The sequence below is a fragment of the Vanellus vanellus genome, assembly GCF_965231255.1.
Source record: "Vanellus vanellus genome assembly, chromosome: 7".
Taxonomy (NCBI): Eukaryota; Metazoa; Chordata; class Aves; order Charadriiformes; family Charadriidae; genus Vanellus; species Vanellus vanellus.
The window spans coordinates 2,715,936-2,733,806 of NC_138912.1; positions in this window are offsets into that span (position 1 = coordinate 2,715,936).

Sequence of the window (17,871 nt, forward strand, 5' to 3'; positions counted from 1 at the left end):
GCTAATGAGGTTACTGTTTCCAAATGTAAAAGGTAGGAACTTTCTGGCACGTGACCGCAGGGCTCCAGGGACCCCGAACAACCAGCAGCTCTCTCCTGTGCCCCTCCGGGCTCTTGAGCAGCCCCGTTGCACCCTGTGCATCTGCTCAGCCTTCTCCTCCATCCTCTTTGGGGCCAGTTAGACTTTTGGGGACTGGTTTTAATGACAGCACGACACTCAGTGCAGTGCAGCATCTTGTGCAAAGGAAAGAAACCTCATTGTGAACACCCCATATACACCTCTTTCTGTCACGCCTCCTCTTTCTTCCTAGGAGCTTGCTCTGAAGCAGGTCAGACATGACATCTCATCAGGCCAAAGCTCTCTCGCATTAGTCCCACAGCTACGGGGGAGGGGAAGGCAGCAGATTTCCATTTGGAGGACCTCACCAATTGCGGTGACGAGTTTAGGTCACTCTGCTCGCCTCTTTGGTCACTGGGTCATAAGGCCACCCATCCCATCTTCTCATAGCTGCTTCTCACTACCAGTGCTAGCTGGAAAATGCCAATATTTGATTTATTGGTCCCATCCTTCTCTGTTCAAGGCTGTAGCACTGAGCTACAAGACCTTTTTCAGCAGGCTGCTTTCATCCACCACTTACTTTGCCTGTATCTCCCACAAGCTCAAGAGAAACAGATACTCACCTAAGACCATCATGGCATCTGACACATGCTGCCTTTATGTGTTTAAAGCATTTAGCATAAAATGAGGTCAAGGCTTTTTCTTCGGGAAGGTACAATACCCTTCCTGATAGAGGCTGCAAGCCCTTGGGCCACCAGTCAGGTACCAGGGGCAGGAGCAGCAGGGAAGAGAGGCTGAGCTGTACCTGTGGCGTAGACCAGCTCTTTGTGCATCTTTGCAATGGTTTGGAACTGAATAAAAGCACTTACTGACTCTGTGGCCGTGTGCTACAGGTGCCACGTCTCCGAGTCCTACGGAGCGTAAAAGGGCTGGTTGATTGTGCTTTACTTTGTCTCAAATTATCACCTGGGCAGGGGGGAGCATGGAGCAGGAGGTGCTACACCTGCCAGCTCTCCCTTCGCCGAAATAAAGATGCCTTCGGTAAGGAAAGCGATGCAGAGAGCGGGCTAACCCTGGATAAAGCGGAGTCAAAGAGGAGGTGGCATAAGCTTAAACTGAATTGAATACAATATACAGTTTCCCAGCAGTATGAAGAATCTATATATTTATATAAGAGAAAGGTCCTCTTTTATAGTGGAAAATTCAATCATTTGATATTCGGCAGCTGGATACTGTAAAAATCATTCTCTGTGTATCTCATATTAACTCACAGTAAGCTGATACACCTGAGCTTTTTACAACACTCGGGGTTGAGTATATATAGATTGCTCAACTTGGAAAGGTCACTCATGCTGTACACAGGAACCTGACCACAGTAATCTGTAAAGAGCAGATATTGTTCTCCTTGTTTGTAAAGACTTTAGGAATGTAAACAGCAGCACTCAGGCTCTTTCTTTGGGATGTATCGAATTCACAGGCGTTGTGTGCGAAGTTTACAAATGTAAGACTTTGCAGTTGGTTTTGGCAAGTCTAGTCATAATCTTCAGCGAAATCAAAACACAGCAACGATCACACTCTACATTTCTAAGACCTATTTTAATTAAAAGCGTTCATTGGGACGGGATAGTTTCAAGCTCTCCCCCCTTCTTCCTTTGCATACAGACATAAACATTTACCAGAACCAAACTCAGCATTGATTTTCCTTTATCCCTTGCGCTAGCCTGAAGTCCCGAGAGATGAACAGATGAGGTTAAGGTTAAGAAAGTTATGCACAACAGCTCTTAACCTGATGGCTAGGAAGATAAACAATGTGCTAGTATCATTTAGGTGAACTCGTCTATCAAATTACCTATCCCTGTTGGATTTGGTATGGAGTGTTCCCACTTCTAACTGAACACTTTGCTAGTGCATCTTCAAAAGGTTTCTTTGCCAGATTTAAGTCAAACCTCCACTGTGGAAAAAAAAAAAATACAGTTCCTTGAAATTTTGACCACCTGTTTGGACAAGGTGACCTGGCATAAGTTATTGTCCAGTCAGATGCAGCTGAGGCGCAGTTGTAAGGGCATCTAAAATATGGCTAAAGACAGAACAAAAGAAAAGCAGAAAAAGTGTGCTCAATGCTGTATTTCATCTTCCCCGTATTCCTTCCAATGTAAAATTCAGATGCTGACACGGATGATCTGTTTTAGAAGCTCATTGAAGTCAGGGGCTTAGCAGAGAGTTTTTCCACTGGTCAGATCTTCAGCTGGTAGAAATTCTCAGCATCAGGGACGCCAGTGAAATCACAGCAATTTATTTCATGGGGAAAGTAGTGTAGTTGGGTGGTCTCATGTTAATCACGGACAAGTTCCTGTAGTACTGATGGTTGTTCCCTGCACAGATTTGGTTGGACCCCAGTCTAACGGCCAATTTTTGGTGATGTTCAAAATGGAACATGTCCTTTAAGGACAACTCCTGGAAGTCAATGCAGTATTTATTGTAGCTCTGTACAATGAATTGTGCTGATTTCAGAGGCATTATTTCCATCTTGAAACCATTTATGACTGAAAGACAGCAAATACGCCTTGTTTCTTCAATATAAACCTAAGAAGTATTTGAATATAAGATGCTAAGCAAGCTCACTGCCTTTCTCAGACATTTGTTTTCCATTTGCCTATTAAAAAAAAAACCTAATGCTTTGCTCTAGTAGTTTCTCTATTTTATTTAATTATTTGCACCAAATCCAGATCGCTTCCTCCCTTAGGTAAAGATTTTTATTTATTAAAGCAAAAGTGCATGAAGAGTTTTATTTTCCATTTGGCAATTTGGTCCAATTTTCATAAGGTGAGAACATTCACTCAAGGTTTTACTTCTGCAAAACCAAATTAAAGGATAAACTCCGTATGCATTCCCTGTAACCACTTTGCTCCATGGAAGACTCTGGAAAGCTGTGGAAGCCAAAGGCAGTTTTTACTGATTTTGGCCTTGGGAGTTCACATATATCCTGAGACCAAAAAATACTGGGGGAGAATGAATTTCATACCATGAATTTTGCAAGGTTGTTAGGCATCTTGCAAGGGTTTATGAATCTTTTTTTTTTTTTTATCTTACAGTCTGGGTTGTTTTATTATTTTATTTTTCTCTGCAGACATTTGCCTGGCCAGAAAACTAGTTATTAATAAAAATGAACTTCAGATACTGAATTTTAACCTCATCAGAAGTTAGCAGAGAGACTACTTGCTACTTCAGTCCTACTTCACTCTCCAAAGTAAATCAAGACAAAACACCGAGCAGCTGTAGGCATCAGGGTCCATTTAACTACTGCTGCTGGAGGAGCCCAGCTCTGCTCTCTGAGGCAAAAGCTGACTTTTTCCTTTTTTTCCCCATCGCTCCGTTCTGCCCACGTCCAGGAGGAGGTGTTAGACTTGTTGTGTTCCTACTGGTGAAATATCCCTTATCGGATGAAGCAGCTACTCAGATTTCTCTCAAAGCTCTTACTCCTGAAGCAAGGAATTTGGGGTAGCGATCCAACCAGAACTGGGTATTTCCTGACGAGCATTATCGCCAGCCAAGGAGCATCAGCATCACATCGACTCAGTTACATAAACACAGTTTTATGTAAGTGGAAGGTAATGGCTCATTTATCTAATTTTATCTTCAAGCAATAAATTGAAGAATAGTTAGTTTAGGCTGTTCTGCTCATCACAGATTTATAGATGTGACAGCTAAAACTCAAAATTAACAGAGAAAATTTTATTTTCTCAGTCATTCCTTGTAGAACTCTTCAGTCTATTAATATCATAATTAGTAGAAGGGGAGTAGAGAAAATAAAGTTTGTCAATAGAAAAGGAAAAGATTTAGAGTGAAAGTCTGATAATCAGACACAGAAATATTCTGCGGGCTGGTAATTAGGTGTTTACAACACGACTTTTTCAGGGAAAACACTGCATACAGAAGTTGTGTTTAAGCACTGAAACATCCTGGACAATGAAATGGGCTGATTTATCCATCTGATTTATCCCAGGTATGGAGAAAACGTGTTTCTCAGTCATTTGTAAGGCCCGACCACATACACTTCCCTTGTCTTCATCCCAGAGCCTGGAATAGGTGGTGGCTGCAGGGGGCACAGGGCCAGAGCTGGAAAGACAGGCATCTTGTGCTGCCTTCCATGGTGTCAAAGTAAAGCCATAAAACTTCTGCTTTGGTTGTGGCCCTCGTACTGGGGTGTAAAACTGCTGCTGGTGAAGTGTTTCCAGTTCTTGATTCTTTTTTTGATATTTGTAGTGCCGTGGGGACTATCAGCATCCAGCTGCTCCTCCTACCATCACTGGCACCACTCCCATCCTCCAACCTGGGCAAAAAGCAGAAGGAAGTCCCAATCTCCTGCCCAATTAAAGCCCACACTTCTTCTGATGTGACACAAAAAGAAACTCAAATGAGGAAGAAAAAGTTTAAGAAAGATCTAGTTAGGGGGAAGGAAAATCAATCAAGCCCTGCTTGTTTTCTATAGCCAAAAGCACACACATGGTTAAAACAAAATAGCAATGAAAGAGAGTAAAGAACGTCCTGCAACAAAACCGCATTTTTAATCTGACCCCGCTCCTGTGAGAAGCTATTTTTAAAAGTTCTTAGTAATTCCTGATATTCTTCTTTACAAATGTGGCTACTGTGCAGAGATTGAGGGAGAAAGAATAATTAAGTTATGCCTGTAAAGGACCTGGTGCATTAAGCCATATTCAAAGCAAACAATAACAATAACTCACAGTAAACCTGCAGAAACACCGCTTGATAAATTAGAGTCAACACCAATTTGTACTATGGAAAAACTTCTTTTGGAGCCTGAAAAATCTATTTCTCTCTGCGTAAAGGATGCTCTGCATAAGGTGGCAGTAGATAAAATGTCCTCTAAGCTGTCAGCACAGCCCCTGGAAGAGCAAATCCCCAGATAAAGGAGTATTTAGGAGGTGCAGAGCCGATAGACCACCTCTGGCACCTCCAGTAGAGCAAGTAGTGGGGAGAGGGGAATGCAAAAACACCTTTGTGGTCCAAGGTGGCTCAGTTAGAGAGATGCGAGGTGCAAGTTAGGGAGAATTTGGGCTACGTTCCCTCACAACGAGGACCATCCAAAGACCGAGGTAGCCTGAGACCAGGATGGAATATGCAAAAGTCAGTTTTGACTCAGGCTCTCGCTTTCTCTAGATGTCTACCACGAGTTTTAAATTAATAAGGGCTGCAGGATCTCCCTTCAAAAATTAAATGATTAGATGATAGAGTCATTGTTGCCCGGGCACAATTGTAAGAAGTAATAATTTCCCGCAAAGAATCATTAAACAGAAGGGCATCAAAATTAGTTACAGAAACAACCATGTTTGGCTTGATCTTTGGCTGCTGTAAATCAGCATAATCTGAATGACTTCAAAGAAAATTATGCCAATTCGCAGTACTGAGAATCTGTTCTATTGCGCTTAAACTCTGCCCAACATCTTGACATACTGTGTTAGTCTAGCGTTTATTCTCTTACGTTAAAAAGACTAAAATACACACCTTTCATCTGCTCTCAGCAAATTGCATGGGATTTCTCGTTGGCTAAAACTATCAGCTGTGGCCGGCCACAGAAAGGTTGTCCAGCTGCTTAGGAGCCCATTTAAATATGAATTGAAACAAGAGCGTTTCATGGAAATTTGGACGCTCCTAGCTCTCACTGGCTTTGTCCGCCTGTAGATTGTTTGTCCCTCCTTTCAGTTCAATAGCTTCTTTCAAATTATAACAAACAAGTATGCTGGGGAATACCACGAAACAGCTCCAAAGATGTAGCGTTCTTTTATATTCCGGGGCATGTCGCTTGCTAACAGCCCCAACGCCTGCTCCTGCAAACTGGAACAAGGGCGAGAACCGACAAAAATTCCCCGCTCCTGAGGAAACAAGCAAAACAAACCAACCCACCCCTCGAAACAAAGAGCAAAAGATATTTCCTCAATTAGGCAGCTGAAAAAATGTCCAGAACCTGGCAACCTTAATTCACGTGTGGGCCTTGCTTTTCTCACCAGCCTGGCTCGTTTCAAATGGTTTCCGTCAAGAATAATGGCCAAGAATTGGTTCTTGATCTTCCATGAAAAAATAAGGTACAAAGTAAATGAGATAATCTGGGCTGTAGGAGTATAAATTAATGATGATTTCATAGCAGACCTGCTCAACTTGCATAAGATTAATTGTCACATTATAATAAATGTCTAAATAGGGCACTGGAAAGCTTAGATTTTCATGGATACATATATTTCTTATAAATTTTACTAACAAAACTCAAGTCTGAACTCAGATGCATTAATTATTGTCAGATTTGATCAGATTCCAGTCTCTGGAAATTAGCAGCTGTGCAGTGGAATTATTACTACCACTAGTATTACTATCACTATTAGCATTATTATATTTTTTAGCTATCCACCATGATGCTGCTTGATTTATTTGGGGGGAAATATAGAAGTGCAGATACAACATGCACTTCTATATGTTTTAAAAATTTAGCTGATATCATAAAAGAGCAAATTGCCATACCTTTTCCCCAAAATTCCTCTGTTTGCTGCTAACTGGCAGGGAAGGTTATCCCAGACACAAACCTGACTTTTGTGGTCCAGAATTTCTCCCTTTCCTAATATACCTACACAGAAAGTCGTTTTTCTCTAATGAAATTAGAAAATAGCAATGACAATTACTGCGTGTCCAAAGCATGTTTCAAGCCTTTTTTCTTTCCCTGATGGTCATGGACTCAGAGTATGGGGAAGCTTATTTCTTAAATGTCATCGCTTTTGTCACTTTAAGTTCTATTAAGATTGGTTATTGACTTTATGTATAATTAATGGCTTCCAAAGTCCTACATTTTTACACGTGATAAATCTTGGTGCCAAGAAACCAACAAATTTCTGTTGTTTATTGCCCTTCCCTCTTCCCCACCCAGGAGTAACAGAAGTCGCTTGAACTAAAGCCCTACGGCTTCTTCCATAAACGTGTCTAGATGTTTCTCACTTAGGTTGACGTGACAATTATTAGAACTGGCACATATAAACACAAAAAGCAAGAGGCATTAACAGGTCTATTCACTAAGGGTTCTGCACCCTTTCCACGAAAAAACCTTAAATAAAAGTAACATGCCTAAATTGTGTAAATGTCAAGGTTTTCTCATTCATTAATTCCCCTCTCTTTGATGTGCGATGCTCCCAACTCAGTCTCTGCTCAATGGAGAAGTGCTGGACTGAGAAAAAGCGAGTCATCCTGGCACATTCGCCGGCTCACAAAGGATGCAGACTTGTGCTACAATCCAAAAATGCACTTATGTGCATTGCACCTACCAAGAAGCATTTGTTCGGAGCTCATTTCCCTCCACCCCCGAGGGGACTGACAGCCATAGCGTTTGCCACACGGGCCTGGGAACAGCTCCACAACATCCTCCTGGTGCCACACAGCCGCGACCCACCGCATCTGAATGACAGGCACAGAAAAGAGAGGAGAGAAAGGTTAATTTTTTTCCTCTCTTTGGACTGTGCCAGAGAGCTTCTCCCCCTGAGAAAGAGGGTCATCTTGGGGCGCAGCGTGTACCCACAGAGGGGACTGAAGACTCGATGGTGTCTCCTCACCATCAGTAAGCTCTACCCTTGCAGAAGTAAAGGCATCCCATAAGAGGTGGCCTATCATGTAATGCATCTCTAAGTGCTATCTTAGAGTCCTCTGCCACCAACTTTGGGCCATGGCAAAGCCAGGTGACAATGAAGAGCTCTCAGGACTCCAGCTTGGACCAGACAACCCCACCGTTGGCCTTGCCCTGGCAGACTGGCAGCTTGCGGAGGTCGGTGGAGATGGGGGTTCCTCTGCGTTTTACAGGGGATTGCTGAGCTCTTTCTTCCATGCAGTGTAAGGGAACATTTTATTTGTGAATGGTCTCTTTCTTTGGTGGGATACAGTTTCTATAGAAAAATAATCTCTTTATGTATTAGAAAAATACCTGATGCTTTCAATCCCCCAAACAATTCCATACAGACTCTACAGAAACAAAATCCCCTCTGTGCTTTATGCTCCCTGCCCGTCCTGAGCATAAATTTGCCCGGAATGACTGTAATGAATTCATCAGGCTTGTATGACCGGCACTGCTTCAGCAAGAGAGTGGGGAAAGAGAGGTAAAGACCCAGTCCGCAGCAGATTTCAATGCACATCGTAGGGCTGCATGAAAAAAAAAAAAAAAAAAAAAAAACCAAACAAAAAAACCACAAACGCACCTCTGTCGTGGTATGAACCGACTTTCTTCCTCCTGACTTCCCCCAAGTCACGTAACTGGCACGTGACGCCTGGCACAGATGGCACGCCGTGGCACGCGGAGAGCGTGCCAGCTGTCTGGCGTCGGGACACAGGTGCTGACGCTCGCGCTCGCTGCTCACTGGAAGCCAGACCTCCAGGAGTCAGCCTCTAAGAAAAGAAAAGGGACATCGTCCACATTTCCGTTTCTCGGTTTTAAGATCAAAATGGTGCGCGTGTGTAGAATAAAGGCAAAAGGGTCTCCTAAAGGCGACTCCGCTTGATGCAGTAAGGCATCAGAATTTCATTGCAGTATACAGACAACATATGATTACAGACATTATTATGCACACATGATATACAGATTCATCCATAAGACAATTTGAGAACAAGGCACCAGTTATTCAGACCCTCATTGTAGTCTGAATATCTAATATATCTCACAATGACACAGGCAACTGACCACGCATACCCTTTATGAGCGTGAAATATAGAAATAGGCAAGAGAAAAATCCAAGATTCATCACCACTTTGAGTTAGCATCATCTCAATTGTACAGTGATTTTAAAGTTATTGATGTTTATTTTCAAATCCATACCTCTATAGATTGGAGGTAAGTCACTGTGGGCTGTATATATCAGGTGAGTGACAGGAACGATGACATCAATAACCAGCTACCGTCAATGATGTAATGCCAGTATTACAGTTTCCCATTTTCTTTCGGCACAAGAAAGCACTATTGACAGCTATTCTCAAACGCCGCGCTGCCGAGATGTCAAACATGCTCATTGATTAGTAATAGAGAGTTATGGAAAAGCCCTTACGCCATTCATCAGCGGTCTCTATTAGTAGCCCAGCCCTTGGCTTTCGGACAGCGTGAGAATGCACCGGCTCCGCAGGAATAAGAAAAACGGGAGTTGAGAGCAGCCGCCAGCTGGAAGCCGGGGAGAGGCAACGTTCCCCAGCCCGCTGCAGGCAGGGTGATTTAGGGCTCTGGCGGCTCGGCTCTGCCAAATGGAAAGAGCAGGGGTCAGGGAAGGCACACGAGAGGAAAAAAAAGGTCTGGCTGAGTGGCAATTTTACAGCAAATTGTCATCAAAGAGGAGCAGCCGCAAAGAAAGGGGGAACATGAGAAAGGTGATGCAGATAAAGTGGCCTAGATCCTTCTTACACCTCCCATAAATATCGGGATGTCAGCTGCACCGCAAGGATGCTCTGCGGTTTCACTGGGGCTACCGACTTTGCTCGGCTTCCCTGGAAGTTCTGCCTTTCAATTGCAAATTGGTGCTTGCTCCTTTTTTTCAACTTGCATCCTTAACATTGCTTTCTCACGTAAAGATGTGGCTTTCAAAAGAACAAAATACTCAAAGTTATAAAAGGGGGTACTAAGGGAGCCATAGCAAGACCACATATTCAATGGCTTGTAATTTCTCAAACAGTTGATTTGTTCCGGGCTGTTTACCTACACAAGGCTGAATAGGTGTACACAGATATAGATATATTTAACAATTCAGGCAATCTCAAGAATCAGGCTGAGGAGAAAAAAAAATAAAAAAAAAAAAAGAAGCTGTGAAGTGTTGAAGAAAATATGTCACTCTCTTTGCTCTCTCTTAGCAAATCTCATTTCCCCTGAACAAGGGGGTAGGGGCAAGGGAGGTCTGAACCCCTCCTCTCTGGTCCTCACAAGACTGAGCAACGTCACCATCTGAGACAAGAGCTCTACATCAAAACCACCAACTCCACCATGAGAAGGACTTTACAGAGTGCTTTTTTTAAGATTAGGGTTTTTTGGGGGGGTGAGTAGTGAGCCCTCACTTCACAGAACCTGGGAAGGATAGAGGTGGTGAAGGCTCGTTGCCTTGTGGCACCCGGATGCATTAATACCAGAAAAAGCAGCGGCATGTCTCCAACTTGCAGCGTTGCTAGGGCAGAAGACGGAGCGCAGCCTGGGATACCAAAACACGGCCCGATCAAGTGTTTCATGTAGTCTCTCTTGGCTGCTCGATGCAATACCTCCTTTGTTTGTTCCTAGCAGAGCTATTTATATCACACGCTGAACTGAAAGGCAAGCTTCCAAAGGTTTGCATTTTAGGGTTAGTTTGGGCAAGTACCCAAACCTCTGGATGCTAAACTCTCCAAACCACCAGGGTTTGCAGAATTAGGCTAGAAATCACACACAAATGGGCTTTCTCCAAAATAATTTTTGCACTCCATTTGTAACTGAACCACTCTCTTGACATGTTTTTATATTTTCCTATCAAGATCTAACCAGGATATGAAAGTACTGAATACCGAGCAAGAAAAAATATACAAGTAAACGTTGCCTAACTTGATTGGAAATACAGTGCAAGACATGACATTTCCTTGCACTGCGGTGGAGGGAATCCGTCCTTCAATCGGGATTACAGTGTTGGATCCGGTGGCGAGGTATCAAAAATAGATTTAGTTTTAATTAAAAAGATTATGGAAGTATTAATAGAGGGAGGGCATCCTCCTGGAAATAAGAGAAAGGGGAGCCAAGCCAAAAGAAATGTCAAGGACGTTTTGTTCTGGGGGCTTCTGAGCTCTGCAAGCCCAGAGGCGCTCTGAGGTCCCCACGGACCGAGCAGGTCCTGCCCCTACGGGGGAGGACTTGGCCAGGATGCCAGAGAGGCCTGAGCTCACATTTCCAGCTTATTTTTGGGCTTGAAGATCTGTTGCTCCACTTGGACCAATCCATCTTCATAGATGGAGCAGGGAGAGTGATTTTGCCAGCAGGGACCAGGTCCTCTAACGCTCAACTGGTTCGCGCTGGTGAATTCGGTGCCATGGGCCACCTGTGCCAAGTGACCAGCAAGCCAACTTGCTAGGCACAGGCTAGCAGCCCAGCTCCGCCGCAGGCAGGCTCCCAGAGGCTCTGGCTTGTGTGCATTAGCCAGCAATCTGATGAAGACAAGGCAGCGCCGGGTTCCTGTCCACCCAGAGCCCTGGCAGGATCTCCCTCCCCGGAGCCGCAGGGCAGGCGAGTGTTACCTGCCGTGCACGTCCCATGCAGAGCTGGGCCATTCGCGGCGCGTTTTGAAGATTCTTACCTTCGATACAGAAAGGTTTGGGAAGGCGGCGGTATTTAGGAGGTAGGTTGGGGGCGGAAGGAACATACTTCTTTTACCATTTTGACCCCTGTTCAAGAGATAAAATAAGGCAAGCAGCCTCCTGCACGGCAAAACATCCGGAAAAAAAAAAAGAATTTCTGAGGTTAAAATGTTATTCAAGCTCTAAAATTCCGAAATGTCTATCTTTTTGAAAAACACCTACGAACTACATCCCAAAAGCAAAGGTTATTTTTAAAAAACAATGAATATATTGATTAGTAAAACATTCCTGACAACTATTATGACTTGTTCTCCCACTGTTTTTCAGATTGCGATATTCGTTGAAACAAACCCTTGCCTGGGAACCGTTCCCTTTTGAATGAATCAGCATTTTCCCCAAGCAAAGGTTTCATTAAGTATTTGTCAGTCTTCCTTATCCCGAAACACCATGAAGACCTACCAGACAGCAACCTTAGATGCTGATGCATCTGTACACCCAGAGATGTCCTTTCGGCCCCTGATTTGCCCAGCAGGCAGCTGTAATCCACTTGTCGGTTTCTGTCTCCCACCAGTGTCTTTCACGCTTGTGCTTCATCCCACAAAACCCTCTCCTTTTCTGTCTGTTACAAAGACCTGGATGCAAGAATTATGAGTTGCAACTCTTAGACAAGATACAGATGTGCACGTTAGGCCACTGCTTCTGTCCTCCTTATTAAAGCTGAAGCCCCGGTTTATATATTTAGCCTTGATTTAGTTAACATTTCAAGTGAAAGACAAAACGCCTCGTGTCCGCTTGAATAATAGATGCAACCAAAGCAATATCCAGTAATACAGAATTATGTTACTTTTTAATCAAACTCTCTATTGCTTTCTTCTGTTAAATTACAGATGATCTGCGCCATCCCAATATGTCACTCGGAAACGCGGCAATGCTGCAAGAGCACGTATTTTTAAAAAACCCTGAGAAACATCTTGTAATATTCATGCAGTAATGCTGTGTCTTTTTAAAGTTTCACTGACTGTGTATTTTAAAGCATTTCTTCCAATGTCCTTGCTACCTAATTTGTAAAACAAATCCACAGTCCCGAACAAATCCGAAGGTGGACATATGTGTCCTTGTCTAGTTACTAATGTCCACTATTCCCATGTATTACGGTGGTTTATCAGCTCTCTCCTTTAAAGAATTTGACAGGAGTTTTTTGCCTTTGGCAATCCAGTTGCAGTCTCATTCTACATCTGTTTTGATTGTCAACCTAATTCTGAGAGCAGTCAAAAACCTAGTCAGATCTCTCATGAATATCTTGGCAGGTTATGGCTTATTTAGGCTACAAGTAGCTCTCTTGGAACAGCATCCAAATATCCTACGGACTGACTCGCCCAAATATAAATCCCTCAGTGTTTACACTACCTCCCTGCAAACGATTATTAAAACGCCTCGTTGAGCAACGATGCAAATAGCGGTCTGCAGCACCTTCAGCCTGCGTGAAGGTCTATCCCGGCCGTCGCTGAGACTCGCTGCCTGCCCGCCTGCCTGTCTGCCTGCCCGCTGTCCCATGGCCTCAGCCGCACGTGGGCTGAGCTCTCCTCCAGCTGCAGCGGCAGCAGCAAGGTGAAGCGCGGGAGCTCTTCGGGGAAGGGAGAGCAAATTAAAGCTCACTGCAGGAAAGTTGTGCCCCTGGCACTCTGCTCATGCAACAGCTGCAGATACAACAACTATCATCTGACATTCTGACATATACGTTGAGCAAAGCAGCAAGCGAGCCAATGCCTACACAATATCGCGCAGGGCTCCAAGTCCCAGCCTTGAGCAAAACAGGTGTATGACATCCTGTTGCTAGTCTTCAGAGGTTACGGGTACGAGGAGAGACATCTGAGAGAGGAGCAGATGAAAATAACAAAGAAGGTTAAGGCTCGGGTTGACAAGCTCATTGATAATATTTTAGATGGAACAGACCTGCACGTTGACTACAAATTGCTCCTAATGTCTCTCGTAGACTGCAGGCCACAGTCAAAGCGAAAATGGGCTCATTCATTACTTTAGGCAAGCAAATTTCCGCGAAAAGGAACCGCCGCGACCCAGAAGACTCCAGATGTCCTCCAGGGCCGAGGTTGCAAAGCTGTCTTGGTGCCAAAACCACGGCATTATGTTGGGTAGCTGCAGCCTTCCTGCTTAGGTGTAAATAAACGGGAGCAATGAAATCCTTTCGTAAATATTTTTGAATTTGGTGGAAAATCCTGTTGCAGCGTTTTGCTTTTTAATGTTCTGAGACTAATTGATTATCTAATAGGAGGCAAGGACATTGCCAGGAAAGACATTACTCTCGTGTTAGCATCCAGTAGATGGCTCTTTGTGAAATTTAACTGGGAAAAAACTGTATTTTGAAGAAGAATTTGAAATTTAATCTTCTAAATTCTTACGTTATAGACGTTATGGCCCAGAAACAGATCATCCGCTGCCGTGCCTCGAATTTCATTGCTTCAAGTCACATAGCTCCCTAGGCTAATCAGCCTTCACTAAGTTGCCGTATTTTGGGGAAAGCAAACACGTATTAAAGTGAGGCCATGTCTACATAAAAGATGCTCGGAAGAGCACTGTTGGATATTAAAGTTAGCATCTGCTATTGTCTGGTTAACAATTGGCAATTACCATTAGTTTCCACTGTGGCTGATGGAGTCACAGATGGCTGATTGAGTCAAGTAAGTGCACTTATTCCTATTGAGGGGTATGCTATAGCAGGAAGATACTCACACTAACATTATACGCAATCCAGCCAAAAAGTCACAAAGCATCAATTTCAGCTTGTCTGGCCTGTTTGGGATCTGTGCATTTTAATCCCGAAAGATGCTGTAGAGAAGGGCTGTAAAAACTCAAAAACTACGTATCAGACTGCGGTGAGGGGTTAATACAGCACAGCGAAAATCAATTTATAGTGACCTGCAGAGGTATCACTATCATTACAGGTAAAGCTGCTGGGAAAAATTTGGATCGCTTCTTTTCTTTTTTAATAAAATTGCCTTGCTCTGTAATACATTAAAAACATTTCAGTAATCACAATTCATCATCTTTAGTGGAAAATCTTAGCCACTTGCTTTGCATGTCCTTAATTAGAGATTTAATAAGTAGACAACTGTTTAAACACAGCCGTTTTGCCCATTAATATCATGTACCTTGGTTTGATTTAACACCTATAACTGCTAATATATTGTGCCATTCGGTAATGGGACTTTTATGCTTTTAATAATTCCATGCTTTAGAGGTATTAAATTAAAATATGCCTACTGCATCTGTATGCCGGATTTCTGTATTTCTGATACTTTGTACCCACTCTCCATCATGTTGTACCCTTTCCATCTCACCAGATCTCGAGCAGTTTCACTGTCGTCACGGCTCAACACCGGGGCGGACTAAGGCAGGGGCTCTGCTGCGGGTTGTCCTTCCCCTGCGAGAGCACCCAGTTTGGGCTGCCTCCAGTTCTGGGCTCCCCGGATCAAGAAGGACGGGGAACTGCTGGGGAGGGCCCAGCAAAGGGCTACAGAGTTGAGGAGGGGACTGGAGCATCTCTGTGCTGAGGACAGGCTGAGGGCCGTGGGGCTGTTCAGTCTGGAGAGGAGAAGGCTGAGGGGGGGTCTCATCAACGCTTATCAATACTGACAGGGCGGGTGCCGGGGGGGGGAACAGTCTGTGTGCAGTGGTGCCCCGTGACAGGACAAGAGGGAACGGGCACAAACGTGACCGTGGGCAGTTCCATCTCAACCCGAGGAGGGACTTCTCTCCTGTGGGGGCGGCAGAGCACTGGCACAGCTGCCCAGAGAGGGGGGGAGTCTCCCCCTCTGGAGCCATTCCAAACCCGCCTGGAGGTGTCCTGTGCCACTGCTGGAGGTGCCCCTGCTCTGGCGGGGGGTGGCACTGGGGGAGCTCCAGAGGGCCCTTCCAACCCCTCACCAGTCTGGGAGTCTGGGATTCTCTGATCCCTGCCTTGTCCCACCCAGAACTGGTTCAACACCCACCAACACCAAAAGCCCCCAAGATATTTAAAGATATCCAGTTCATGGCAATGCCAACAAGAGCCGGGCACGTCTAACCACCTGGCGTACCATGGTATTCGTTATTCACCCACCAGCAGCATCGCCGCTCCCCTTAGCGTGAGAGCCAGGCTTTGCCAGCCTTCCCCGTGTCAATCACAGCCGTTCATAATCTCTGCAGTTTTACATCCTGCACTTATCCGCCCTTAAACAACACTTGGAGGATTACGATCTCTTTCCTTGAGCAAGCGCAAGAGAGGATGGCCCGAGCTGGGAACAACTGGAGAGAACACGGAATAGTCAAACGAAGCTGAGTCTCCCCGAACGAGCTCTTCACCATCTCAAGTGACTTTGGATCGGGCCCTGGGTAAATCCCAAGAGTGTTTTGCTCAGAAAAAAATCTTCCTAGGTTAATTTTCCAGACCTGTTACGTCTTCGGAGACACCAGACATTGCTGGATGTGAAGATGTAGAGACCTGGAAATAAAAATCAAACCCGGTGAAAGTCATTTGTCTCAATCTTAATTTCTGGCATGCATTTTAAAAATGCCTTTCCCAATCAGCCCTTAAAAAGCAGCGCAATTATTTTTTGCAAAATGCTAGCCTGAGCATGTTTAAAGCACGTGTTTCACGGGAGGGGCCAGGGACGGAGGGAGGACCAGGGTTCGGACACCGGCGCATCACGCCTATAGCGGAGGATCATGAGAAACAAGCTTGGTGCTCTTAGCTCAGCGCCTGGGCTTGCTTGCAGCACAAAACTGCCCCAATTTGGCAGAGCGCTCAGTGTTTGCTTACGAGAGCGAGCGGAGAGCGGATTTCCTCGGCCGCCGGCACCCCTGCCCTCCCTCGCCGTGCGGACGACACGCTGCCTCCCGCGCTCGCCCCTTCATCCCACTCCATCCAGTACAGAAAAAAAAGGGGAAAAAAAGGCAAAAAGCAGGCTCGCTGTCGAGCTATCCCTCACATTTCTGGGGACTACTGCCAAGCTAACACACAGATGATTTTTCTTGGCATCTTTATTTTTCGATGATGTTTTTTCAACGCTTAGCATTAAGCTGAAATATTGTTTGCCAGGGATCACTGCCCATCAGGTGCTTTATTACAGATGAAATTAGATTTCTTTACAGTTGCACTGGAAGAGGGGAGAGAGATAATGCGAATAGCTTTTTAAAACTGACAGTCATTTCAGCAAAGCAAGAAAAAAACACCCACCCCCCCCAACCGAAACTGTTTCCCTCTCCCTCCCAAATTAAAACTGAATTTAAAAAAAAAAAAGAAAAAAAAGAAAAAAAAAATCATTTTCAGCTAAATGTATTTCTAATACTGGGTATATATATTTTTTTCCCAGCATGGATATTTTCATTCCTGCAGATTTAAATATGAGTTTGCTCATTTTCACTTGGAGGGCAATAGGCAAAACCCCACAGCTCTTTGCAAGAGGATATTCCTGAGGAATATCTTCCCCAGAGGGGGAAAGAAGGGAAAGAAAAAAAAAAAAAAAAAAAAAGGGAAAAAACAAAACCCCCTACAGCTAAGTTTTGGAAACATTTTGTGCCAATAAGACAAAGCGCGTTGCTGCGACGGCACCCGGCGCTGGCAGCTTTCCACGCCGATGCAGCCCCGGCGCTCTGCGGCGGCTGGGGGCTGCGGCGCGCGCTGCTTCTGCCCAGAGAAGGCACAATAAAATAAAAAAAAAAAAAAAAAAAGAGCCAATATTGGCTCCTGCACAAAACGTGTTCACTTCAGGAGATGACAGGCAGTTTCACAACAAGTGTACGCTTTCAAAAGGGGAGATTTATTTTCAAAGGAAACGCCTTTTTCGCATTTCTCACGTCTGAAGTCGCTTTAAAAGGTTTTGGTGAGGTCTGGGGTTTTTTGTTGTGGGTTTTTTTTTTGGGGGGGGGGGGAACTTCTTTTTTTTCTGGCCTCCGATCTACTAAAGAAGCTTGAATTTTGCACCTGCGTAATGCTAAAGGCAGAGGCTGGATAAAGCTGTAAATTGTTTAACAGCCAATCTGGAGAAGGAGCAGCGCGCTCAAAAACATAATACCTCTGGAAGGCTGGAGGCAAGATTCATTTAAACAGTTTTCACTGTCATCGATGTCACCAATTTGAAGCTTGTCTTGTTTACCGGATGAAGGTTTCACACTGTGTCAATGTTCTGCCAGGATTCGGCATTAAAATGAGCAGTTAGTACAAGTCAGCCATAAACATGGCAGATCTGTTAGACTGGCAGAAGCCACCGCGAGCTCCCTGGTGCAGCTTTTAAGCACTTGGCATGCTGCTAGCTCAAACTGGAGAGGGGGCTGCGTGCATCATTTGGGCCTGAGTGCAATGCACTTGAAATAATTACTTTAATCAGCAAAAGTTAATTACTTTAAATCATAAATTAATGGCGGAGCATTTGGCAGAGCCTGATGTGTGTGGCGAAGCTGTCAAGCAAAAATCACAGGTGAACCTGC